This window comes from Larimichthys crocea, chromosome VI (genome assembly GCF_000972845.2).
Source record: "Larimichthys crocea isolate SSNF chromosome VI, L_crocea_2.0, whole genome shotgun sequence".
In the NCBI taxonomy this organism is placed as follows: domain Eukaryota; kingdom Metazoa; phylum Chordata; class Actinopteri; family Sciaenidae; genus Larimichthys; species Larimichthys crocea.
This window is the reverse complement of record NC_040016.1, coordinates 5,146,660-5,159,244: the sequence shown is the minus strand read 5'-3', so window position 1 is coordinate 5,159,244 and position 12,585 is coordinate 5,146,660. Positions and strand designations below refer to the sequence as shown.

The 12,585-nt window shown below is 42.3% G+C and overlaps 1 protein-coding gene across 3 annotated transcripts in view; it reads right to left on the bottom strand.

The window, feature by feature from the left end:
* Window positions 1-12,179, bottom strand: part of LOC104939176 (nuclear receptor coactivator 3) — a 28,798-nt gene extending 16,619 nt beyond the window's left edge. For 2 of the 3 annotated variants that reach the window (XM_010755675.3, XM_010755689.3), the window contains exon 1: window positions 12,051-12,175. The gene's annotated coding sequence lies outside the window, so the exon portion shown is untranslated. Of the gene's footprint in view, window positions 1-12,050 lie in introns of all 3 variants that reach the window. The other variant, XM_010755682.3, reaches the window with a different exon arrangement.
* Between the last annotated feature and the right edge of the window lie 406 nt (window positions 12,180-12,585).

Below are 12,585 nucleotides of genomic sequence, written 5' to 3'. Positions count from 1 at the left end.
TGACTTTGCTTGTTCAGCTGGTGAGAGTGAGTTCACAGTGGGCAGTGTAGGGGGAGAAACAAGGCCGTGTACTACAAACTTCATCGACTGTGAGGTTTTTTTTTTTTTTTTTTTGCTTCCTCATATCTTCAATCAAAACTACTATCCAACAGTGTAGCCCCTCCTGTACCAATTATGCGTTACAGCACAAGCATTTAAATGTCACCAGAGACATGATTATCAAACAAAGTATTGCATGCCTCGAAGCTCTCGCATCAAGAAACTTCACTCATGGTGAAGGAATGAAGGGAGCGTAGGGAGCACCTCTGAAGACATCTGTCCCGTGATTCTTGTGTTCTTTTAGTGCATTATCTTACACATGGGTCTGAATCATTTCAGCGATTCTGCAGCCTCAGTGAGTGATCGGGGAGCTGGGGAGATAAAAATATGCAAGGCAACTAATCTCAGCTAGCTAAATTAGCTGACTTGTCGAGCTACAAAGGTGCGTAGAGCAGATTTTAGGGACTGTTTTGCTTAGTGGACAGCTACGATGACTCTGAACTCTTTTCGCAACAACCCTCTGCTTGTAATGATAACATTCTTCATTAAATGCAATGTGTTTGAGAGGGATAAGATAACTTGTGTTGTTTTTCCTGTATGATTACTTAGCAAAAGCCCATCACCCTCTTTAAACAAAAAAATCTTACAGATTACATAAGTTATTTTGCTCCTGAATGACAGAGCATTTTTCTGTACTCTGCAGTTATCAAAAGCATTTCAGTTAGTATTATAAAAACCGAAAACAAAATTACGCCATTTCGATACACAGGAGTTTGGCAAAATGCCAAAAAGGCAGCAGTGTCAGTCAGTCAGGACCAGAATAGTGAGGAGGACATTCCTGCTCAGCCTGAAATAAAGCCTGCAATCTGAGCTCTCCGAGACAATGAGTGGCAGGCCCAACAATAAACACTGGCCTACCCAAAACAAAGATCAGACAAAGTGGGGCACACATACACACAATTATAGCCCCCCAGAAACACACCCAGAGCACATGTGGAACTGAACTGAAACAGTGTGAGCGAGAAACACCTCAGGTTTTGAGACACTGTAAAATAGTGAAAACCTACTGTAAGTTTTCTTTTCAAAACCATGGCAGACTTGAGCCACACACACACACACACACACGGTAATAAACCAACAAAAGGTGTCTACTTGAGTTTGGAACATCAAGAGCAAAAAGGAAACAAAAGGACAGAATGACTTCCTGTTTTTCTTCAAAAAAACTTCTCCACCTCCTGCTGAGCATACAACCAGCTATATACTGGGTTAAGTGCAACTCACACTGACACCAGTCTCAATGTCTTTATTCAAGAACAAATCCTGGGTAATTCTGACGTCAAAGTGTGCTGAATCCAAGAGGCGACCCTTTAGACTTGGGAGCTGGGTCGTCTTGGACTTAGGTCATTAATAAAAATAACTAATTGACACAACAATGATAAGATAAGAGTCATTTTACACCTTTATAGAGAAAAAAAAAGGACAGTTGGAGAGCATGCGAACTAAACCGACTGCTGTAACGTGAGCTCCAGCTAGCTCTCTGTCCGTGCTATAGGATGTGACCTTTAGAACTGGTTTCATGTACAATAGACTGAGGAATGCGTTGTCTATTACAACCCACTTGTTGTAATTTTACACTAAGTAACATACTGTCCATGGGTTGTTAACGAGGAGCAGCTTGTGGAGCCTTTTAATGACGCTCATTCGAATGACTCTTGTGCAACTAGCCATGCGACTGTGACGATAACCATATGACCGCAATACCATCATCATGTGATCTTGGGGTTGAGCTCATTACTGCGTTTTTTTTGTCGGGGTCATTCTCATGTTATTCTGTTGCAATGCATTACTTTTTTTCCCCACCAGCATTCCGCAAACAGACTCAACCCAAACCATCATTAGATTGATAGAAGATGATGTAGATTGATAACGGTTTTCAACGTGTAAAACATGGAGAAGAATCGCATAGGACATCCAGTGTTGGGTTTATTTTTTAACATCTCTACAAAGATGCTGCACGCCTGGATTACAAAGTCGTACCAGAGCCAATGTTGAACGGCGCAACGGTAATGTTAGCCTTTCCTGCGCAGCTTCCAGACTGTCCCAGACATCGAGGGCAATTCCCTTTTCTTTACCAGCAGTTATGAAATAACAGACAAACAGACAGACAAGAGAAGCTGTGGCGTTAACTGTAACCTACACTGTATAGAAAACTTACTGATACAAGTGTGAACTCCATGCTGGAACCAATAACTTTAGCAGGAAAAACAAGGGAACCTTGGATGACATTACTGCTCTTGCTTCATATAATTTTGAACCAAATGTGTTTCGCAGTCATCCATCATCTTGACATTTTGGGGATTTCCCCTTAATTTTGTGGGACGATAATTTCCAGAAGCAAACATCTTTCGTTGTCTTGAATGCACCCTTGTTGTTGGTAAATATTGCTTATTAGGCATTTTCCTGCCAACTCTACACATGATTTTAATGAACAATGAGCTGGTAGGACTAAACTGGAGCGAGAAGGTTTGATGGCAAGATGAGAGAGTGCTGCCACACAATGAGATTCAGGGAAGGGGATGTAGATGAGGAGGGACATATGTCAAGCATGTGTGTACAAGTGTGGATTTTGAGAAAAAAAAAATGAAGCTGTAAATTGTTCAGAGAAAGCCTCCATTTACGTGCCGAGGCAGCTGTGAAATTCCAGCAAGGCTTAAAAACCAGACTGAAAACACAGCTTATGTCCCTTCGTTTGTCTGTAGTCTGTCTGGTGGCCGAGCGAGATGTTTCTGCACTTTGAATCTGAAGGTCCATTCAAATCATGTCTAAGTTGACACTGGCTAAAATAAGACAAATACGAAGCCAAGTTTGCTTCAGTTCTGTTTTACCAATTCATTCACTTTTATAAATGAAAAGCGTCAACAAGTGCAACTAATTTAGAGTTAATACTGAAGTCACAAGGAGCAGTTCACGGTGGAATAAAGTACACCTTTCAAAACCACGGCAGTGACGCAAATGTGAGAAGAGGATGGGGAGGTGGGGTCATGGAAAGCAGACAGAAACACTCCCTCACAGAAGCTTAGAGTTTGTGAAGCATTTCATAAAAGCATCCATAAAAAGCCTCAGTCTTCTCAGGAATCCAGCTCCAGGGTTCAATTTGACTGACGAATCAAGACCTAAAATTTGATAAAATGTGTCAAAGGGTCAGCTATGTTCTATGCATTTAAACAAACACTTTCCAAATCTATTAATCAGCCAAGTCAGACAAACTTCGCACAAGTACATGTGGGGTGAATTATCAATGAATTAAAACACTGCTTTGCTCATCTGCAACTCATTTACACTGACGTAAATCATACATTTTGTCATAAATAAACAGTAAATATATATATATATATATATATATATATATATATATATATATATATATAGATTATATATAATATATAATAATATATATATAAATAAATAACAGTATAAAAAAAAACACATGACGCATATAAATAAATATGGTGAGGGAGATGTGGTAGTATAAAGCAGGAGGATTGCCTTACAGAAAACATCCCCCACCCTTACCAAGAGCACACAACACACACAGCTCACACAGACTGTGTGCGCATCTCCCCGTTTTCCTCACACAAACTGCAACGTGTAGAAAAACCCAAGAAAATAAATGAAGGTGAAAACAAAGAGATGGCAGATTCCACTGTGTGTGTGTGTGTGTCACACATGCATCTCTTACAACTATCCATCATTATTACAGACAATGAACAGAAAGGAACAGGACAAGAACCCACGCGGGAGCAGACTCAACCAGCCCGCTAACCCATCGCATAGCACCACTGTCATGCTGCATTGCTAACAACCCTCTTGGTTTTCTATAAGCTTGACATGCAGCTTTTTATGGCGACGTGATGAGAGTGACGACACGGCGTCGTCCGGAGGAAACCACAGCGGCCAAACAAAATGCAGGTGGCTGCGATCACACGAGACTAATATTATGGAAATGAGTTCATTAATCAATGGCTGAACAGCCTTTTATCTGGAGAGCCAGAGCGCCAGGGCCCGATCAGCTGCCGTGCTGCCCAGTCTGATAACACACACATCTTTACTAACAATGCAAATCTCATGTAGCCCCAGATTAAATTCAATGAAGATACAGCATGTCAACCATTCTAATAACTTTTGCAATATTTTTAAAGATGACTGTATGTTGATATGAAATGATTGTGCTTTTAACTTTCCTTTTCAGAAGCAGTGTTTGTGTACACGTTTCAACTGTGCCACTCAAAAAAAAAAACATATTCATTTTCAGACCGCAGCCTAGCTCTGACGTTTCTCTCTCTCTCTTCCTTCCCTCCCTCTTGCTCTTGCGCCTTTCTCTCCTCCCTCTCTGTGCGTGCTCCCTCCCCCCTCCCTCTCTCCTTCTCTCCTTCTCTCCCTCCTCCCCCCTCCTCTCCCCACCGTCCCTGTTGGATTGGTGGAGTAAACACAGGAAGAGAGCGGGCTCTGTTCCACCACGCCAGAGCTGGGGCTGGGCGTTCCTGCAGAGCTCCTGCGCCGGGGTCAAAAGTTTACTGTGGTTTTCATTTCACCTTTCCTCAGCCAATCACAGCGCCACACTGCCGCGCCTGAACTCTGACCCCTGCAAAGAATTCCACTCAAAAGATGGTCTGACGCCAGTTTCACAACTGCACCCCCCCACACCCCCTCCCATCTCCCATTTTTCCCCTTACTACTCCTTTTCCTTTCTTTCAACTGGCCAGTTTCATGTGTTGACAGAGCCTAGGTGAAAAAGATTCCAGAAATGAGGTACGAGGGGAAACGGAGAGCAGAGCAGAGCAGAGGTGTTTAATCCTCACAGCCATGCTTTATTAGAAAACTATCAATACCTGCTTTCTTTTTATCTCCGAGTGATGAACAGCTAAACCATGGCAAAAAAAAAAAACAACAACAAACCGACACAACATATCCTAAAAATATGAGAATCACAAAGATCTTTGTACAGTGCGACACACAAGTAGAGACCATTTTAGTTTCTTTTGTTTCAATCCCAGTGCAATACAACCCACAGCGTTATAGCTTATAAAAAGACAGAACATAAACCAAATCCTTGTGCCCTTGATTCGCTCTACTACTACTCCCTTTTTTTTTTTACTTTTCTTGATCTACGATGCTTTACTGAGCCTATCACACATTTTTCCCACTCAGTTCCAGGTTAACACTATTAAAAGTGTGTTTAAATGACTTATGAGGACAGGCTGGATACAGGGGTCACAAGGACCAAGTGCTAAAAGACAGACAGAGGAGGTGAATGAGGAGGAGGAGGAGAGGGGGGAGGACAAGGAGCTCCGCTGGGCTCGTATCACAACAGTCAGAATTCTGTTCAGTCGGTCTGGACACATGTACACACACGCTGAGCCATAATCCGACTGTGGGTTTGTTTTTGTCTTGGTGACACTGCACTCTGTTCCCCATCTGCTGAGTGATTAAGCCTGCACTGCTAATCAAGTCCCTCACACTGGAAGGTAGTGGGCAAAGGACAACACACGCCAGAGGAGCTGACACGATCTGGTCTCTGCTTCAAAACTGCCTTCTTGGTTTTAACTCGCAGAAAAGAGAAAAGAAAGTTCAGGGTTAATGTTCCTGCAGACCCACATACTGCTCCAAGTGAAAGCACACTTGATGGCTTTCAAACTGTCAAACCAAAAGTTTGAACAAAAGAAAATATACTGCAGTCTGTTAATCCTGTGAGGTCTTCGTGCTGTAAGGTGCCTTGGACTGGACTCAACTTTCGTCAAATCAAAAAGTTCTGTTACAGCAGTGGTCCATGGAACAACAGTTTTGTTTGCAGTTGGAGGCTGTGTAGTCACAGCCGTTAAGTTTCATTGTCTCGAAGCAGCAAAGAAACTCGCAGAAGTGAAGACAATTATTATTGATTAACTTCACTGTTAATGTCTTCTTTTCTTAAAGCCTTGAGTGTCTTTGATAATCGGGCCTTAGTTGTGCAATTTTATGGGAGCTCACAGTATGTTACTCACATACTGATGAGTGAGAAATAGGTCTGAACAATGTGCAGCAATAAGATTCTGAACATCACAGTGATTCTTACAATCTGGGGTAAAAACATCTAAATGTGGAGGTCAAAATCTTGAATGCTTGATTGTGCAGCCTTCAAAAAAAAAACAAACAAAAAAAAAAAACTTTGTCTGCAGCCTACTTATCTCTCAGACAGAAGACCTCAGAGCTAGTTCATGTTACAAATAACTAATGCCAAGTATAAAAGCTTAATAGTAACATGTAAGCACATTTGTTTGTAGCACTGCTGTGGAACTTTAAATGCATTTCCCAAGAGTATCTGCAGTAAAATTACACCACATGATTTCACTAAACGGAATCCATTAGATCAAAATATTTAAACATTCATGTCTGTAGGACGAGGAAAACACAGTATCCAATATCTTACAGGATGTCACAACACAAGACCTGCAAGGTGAAATTCTTCAAATAGCCTGCTTGGATTCCGATCACTGTGCCATTGCGTGTGAGACACATTATGACGCCAAACTTCTTACCGTTGATTGTGCACTGACTTTAGTAAGAAATTTGCATGGAAGCAAATAGTTTGTAGGCTGTACTGCACAACCAGCATCAACATTTGTCCTGGCACTGGGACCAGTTTTTCCTTCGGTTAAGTTTTATGTAAATAAGGTACTGAGTGCAGAACAAATATTTAAGAGATTCAATAAATGATGATGAGGAAACTAAAAAAGATTGCAAAACTTAAAGACAAATGCTCGGCACATTTTATGCCTACTGAGCAACAATTGAGGAATCTTCTAGTCTGGTTTTATTTTAAAACAGTAAACCTTATTATATTATTACTATATTTGCTCTGTTGACGCTCACAAAACCATGTGGGTTGACTTCATCCACACTGGGCCGATACACACTGATCTGTCAAAACTCTGTCATCTCTACTTAAAACCAAACTCATAAATTGCTCTAAATGGTGTTTAATGTTGGCCACATGATGCAGGCAGGATCAGGGTAGTATAGACTATTAGGTTAGTGCTATTTGAATGGGGACCTTTACTTCACCCTTTTTTTGGTCATATAGAATCACTTGTTCCAGTATGGCAATCAGATGAGAATATATACGAGCACCACAAGCAACAAGCCAAATGGAAACACAGGGATCACTTTGCAAAAGTAGAGCAATTTCCGTACAAAACACTGGATCAGATGTTGTTTGGGATATGAACTGCTGCATCGGTGCAAAGCCTGATGTGATGTGGCAATGTCAGGAGGCAAGTGTTGCCTCGGCTATTCTGAGGACAACAGCAAGCGCCAGAGCAGCAACCTTTTGATTGGAGTGTTGCCTTAACGACAAGCCACATATACAGCAGGCTGGCGTCACCGACCGAGTGAAGAGTGCAGTAATGGTGAAAGGAACATTTTCCACTTTATCCAGCAAAGGGGGGGGGGGACTGTCCAATTAAGAGGAAAGTGTTTTTGAAAAAAGGGGATAACAATAAATTATCTGACGCATGCCTTGCCGGTGTTGACATGCTGTAGTAAGTCTGGAGCCTTTAACGATGGCGTGGAAGTCTGTCATTCATAACTTGACTCCTCTTTGAACTCGAGGCTGCAATAAAGTAGATCGCACTTGTGGAAAATCAAAACGCTGTCTAGCACAGAGCTGTGAGCAAATGTCTGCACGCTCACTGAAACTTAATGTCTTTTAACTAAAGGGGGCTTTTAAAACTTGCAGGTGAGCTATAAGATAGGAGACACTCGAGTGCCCTTACAGTTCCTGCTGCTTGCTTGCATGGTCACGTACGTGCACATATCCGCTTGCAACTTGCAATTGCAGCGCCATGCCAGCCACAGCTGCCTCTCAATCCAGACAGACCCAGGAACCCCACCCCACTGCCACAGAAGTCCAAACATCAAAGATGAAACAATCTTGGAGATGTACAGAGAGAAACAAAAAGGAAATAAACACAACCAACCATTTGACACTGGTGAATTACAGGGGATGGGTCTGTTGAGGGCATAAAAAAGGTAAAGTTTGTTGGGCCAAACCCCTTGTTGTTTTGGTTGCAAACAATTTTTTTTTTTTATAAACAATTCCTGTGTAATTAATGTAAGCAGAGTATACATGTGACAAGAGAATTGGAGAAGAGGGAGAGATGATGGAGAGCGTCCATGTAGCAGTTGAGAAGTTCATCCAGAAATTACAGTGTGTCTTTTCTCTTCCCTTCTTTACCAGGCTCTCTTTCTCCTTCTTCTTTACGCTGAATAACAGACAGGGAGAGCATCTGGTAGCAGTTATCTTACAAACCAAACTTTTTTTCACCCTTGCTGTCTCTCCCCCAAAGCATTTTTTTTTTTATAAAAGGGGGCCCTAAACAAAACACAAACAAGGTCTTGCTAACATTTTACAATGGTAACAAAACTAGGCCAGGGAGCTACCCTCCCACTGGCTTGTTCAGGTGAACCCATTTTACGAGCATTCTTCAGCTGGGGGAGCGAAAGTTAAAGGGGGAGTTGAAGTTAAAGAGGAAGGGCAAGGAGGGGAGGCAGGAGGGAGGAGGGGGGGCAAGGCTCTTGGCACCCCCTTCCCTAATAAACTCTTGCTTTCGACCAATCAACGAGGACTACAGAGAGTGAACTGTTCCAAATCCTTGCTGGTTATAAACTGGAATTGGGTGCAATGATTGCTTCAGGCTGCCCGTTTGGCTCGTAGAAGTGTGCATGGCTCACATATGGCGCAGCTAGCCTAACACTTGAGTATTACCTCAGAGTTGAGGAAGAGGGGACTGAGGGGATGAATGAGATGTGACTTCAAATGGAGTAAGAGTGCAAACTGCATCGCTTGACTCGGGACTTGACTGTCTTGCCTCCTCTGAATCGTGAATAAAAATCTGGTTTCAGTGTCTCTCATCTCATATTCTCACTTGTTTGAGGCGAAGTAGCTGTAAATATTTTAGCAGTGGAAACATGACTGTCTTGTTGAGCAGAGTTTTCTATATTTAGCTCGACATGGGTAGGAAGAAAAAGCAAACCTACCTGTTGAGTACTACCACACCAGCACACCAGCGTGTGGTATGTGCACTTTAGCAACAAAAAACGGATCCCTGTCACTGCATGAGTGACCTTGAGATGTGGGGACTAAACAGGATGTTTTACACGGCTTGAGTTGACCACAGGAAACTTTTGTGTTCTTTAACATTGGTTGTAAAAACAGCCTCCAAAGGCAAGTCAGAGTCAAGTGTAAATGGTATAGAGTAAAGCTTCAGAGGGTCCTGTACAACCGTTGAATACTTGGAAACAGGCCAATGAAAATATATTAACATCGAAGAAGGAAAAACCACGCACACAGACATGAAGCATGGGCATTTTTAAGATGTTCTCTTGCCCTGAATTACTAAAAGTTATCAGTCAGAGGCAGCAACTCTGGTGTTCGCCTTGACTAACCCTACACTACACGTACTGCTGCCTAACAAAAAAAAGGTACAAAGACCGAGGAGTCATATTTCAATTAGGGGAAACAATCAGGCTTTCCTTTCAGCTCTTCGTGTCATCAAGAGTCCTCACAGAGCCACTGCTCACCCACACAGCTATTAATCTTAAACTGAACACATAACACATGACCGATTGGCAGTTACTTGAAATGAAACGTATTATCTCTGTCTCTCTTAAGGCACGCAGGCTGACGAAAGACTAAAAGAATGCCATCTATTGACAATTGACAAAGTTCAAACACTGCCTAACATTACTGACTACAGATGTCGGTGAATAAAGTCAAACAGTCATGGCTAATATATTTTTACACAGATGTATTTATTATCTGCCATGCCTGTTCCACAGATTTAATAGTTTACCAGACCTGTGCAGTAACTATCAGTCAGAAAACATAATTTCCATTTTTATTTCAAATGGTATTTAGCAGGATGCCAATCCAACATCAAATGTGAGTAGTAACTAAATATCAGCGATGCAGCTAAATCTGATTATCATTTGATTATCAATCAGGCGAGCTGATGCAACCACAGAATCTACCACCACAGAGAGACTTCTCCCAGTCCCATGAGAAAAAGTGATAAGTTAATGAATTATTGAGAGCACAGGGGCCGGCAGACAAAGAGCGAAAGCCATGCATCCCCAGTCACTTCTTCACCCCATCTGCAGTCAAAGAATCCCCCCAAAAGATTGATTCATTGTTAACGCAGCCTGACACCCTGTGTGAGGGAGAAAGAAAGTGGTAGATAAAGGGACAGAGAATGGGGGACAGGGGGCTCCATTTGCCAAGAATATGAGCAGAAGCAGTTCATTGGACAGGTTCCCACAGTGGTCATTCTGCCACTTACAAAAATACCACATAAGTGGGCTTGAGTAATGGCATTCCATCAGACTCAAAATAAAGACAAGTTAGCTCATCTGACGGCTGAAGACTGCCAGCAGCACCTTTCTCACTTGTCCATTCCCAGCTACACGCCGTTCAAAGTGCTCCCGTTATTGAGATATCGCAGCCTGTTTAATGAGTGGCCTGCGTGAAATCATATGCGGGGAAAATTCCTGCGACAACCTAGTGGCTAGACCGTGTAGCAGTATGACAAAAATTCCTGGATGATTGCAGAAACTCTCACATGGAAACAAGCCGTTGAGCTGTAAATACCTGCAAGTATTGGCAGGGATGGCCCCAGGCGAAGAGAGCGACAGCACACCTAGACCTCAACCATTTCAGTGAGATGACTAACTTACCTCTTCATTGTCTGCTTTCACATGAGCACGCTCTCCAAGAATGTCCTCTTACCACCTCAAAAACTGGGTGCTCAGCATACACCTTGAGAAAGCAAACCTGGACTCTACCTGAACCCTGAGAGTATTCATCCTCCCCTGCACTGAAACACATCCATCTCCCTCTGCCAGTCCGTCTGTCTTGCTCTCTCTCTCTCTCTCTCTCTCTCATACACACACACACACCTAAATATGATTTATCAGTGGTGAAAAGCAACATTTATCATAATGTAATGGCCCATTATGCCAGCTATTATAATCACAAGTACGTAATCTCACTACAGCCACGCAAATAAATAGCAGATGCTGTAGATTCCCCAGAGCAGCCACGCTGAGCTAGTCAGTTCAAGTTTGTTTGTGAGCAGCGGGAACAGTAAACACAAGATGGTTAACGTCACACATTTAATAACCACCAAGATCAATCAATCAATCTTAATATTAATACATATGACTGAGTTTGCGGCGACACGTTGATGCTGTTTCATGTTAAGTGTCAAACAAAGGCAAGAAAACTATTCCCGCAACCAAAATATGGGCACACTACACTGTGTTTGAACGTGTTTACATCCACGGACAAGGGTAGACAACACGAACAAACTGGCAACACATGATTGTATTTTTATTTTGTCACCCAAGGCAACTACTGCGGTGTGAGTAACGTTAGCTGTGAACAAGGAGCATTTCTGCAGCCCCGTTTTGACCGAAGCGGAAAGAAAGAGAGAAAATACAAAGCTATCCATGCGTGTTGTGGACAATGAACACAGCCCGGTGGTGCTGCAAAAGGCAACATTAACGTTTTGAAACACAAACCACTTCACTCATGAGCTGTGTTTGAGTATTTAACAGCTAGGCTATTGCACCCCAGCGAATCAGGGAGGCTGTATCTCGTAAACTTTGTAGCTAGCGGAGAATGGAAACACCAACAAACATCACAACCAAACAAAAAAACGCATGTTATTAAGCCGGGCTTAACGCAAATTATCATCTTACTTATAGTTTGGGAGCCGATAATATCAGAACAAACATTCCATAACAAATAGACAGTGGTAAGGTGGTTCATTGTATCACGGTAGCTTAAAAACCACAGCCTGCTCGGGAGCGGAGCAACACTAACTGCCTCTGTGACAAATTTGTGCGTTCAAACACAAGCCAGCATTAGTTCAAAACTTGGCCATGAACGAAACATAAACCAACTGCAGAAAACTCACCGGCTTCGACGCTTTCATTGAGTGGAGCAGTTTCTTTTACGCCTCTACAAACTCTCCGCCATCTTCGGCAGGACCGTGTTTGTTTAAATGCGAAACACTCCCAGAGCGGAGGGAGCCAGCTTGTAGCAGAGCGACAGGACTTCTGGGTAATGTAGTTGCTTTCCTCTTCACGCCATATCAAACAGTTTGACGCGTTCTGCAAATGAACTACACGTACACCAATACCCATAGGTGATACGAGCAGCAGTCACTGATATTATTAGGGGAGAGATTTAAAAATGTATTTATAGGCTGGCTGAAAAGCAGCTTTATGCAAATGACTTACCATACCCATAGAGTATTACGTTCTTATGGTTTTCACTATGCATACATTTACAATCATATTTTTTTCAGAAAATGTAAGGTTAATGTGTGTAATATTTAACACAGGTGGGCATTTGGACGTTATTTATGGGAAACATGTCCCATGTATCTATAAAAAAGTGGACATGTTTCCAATATTATATGGGACTTTACAAATGCCCAGCCAGTTTGA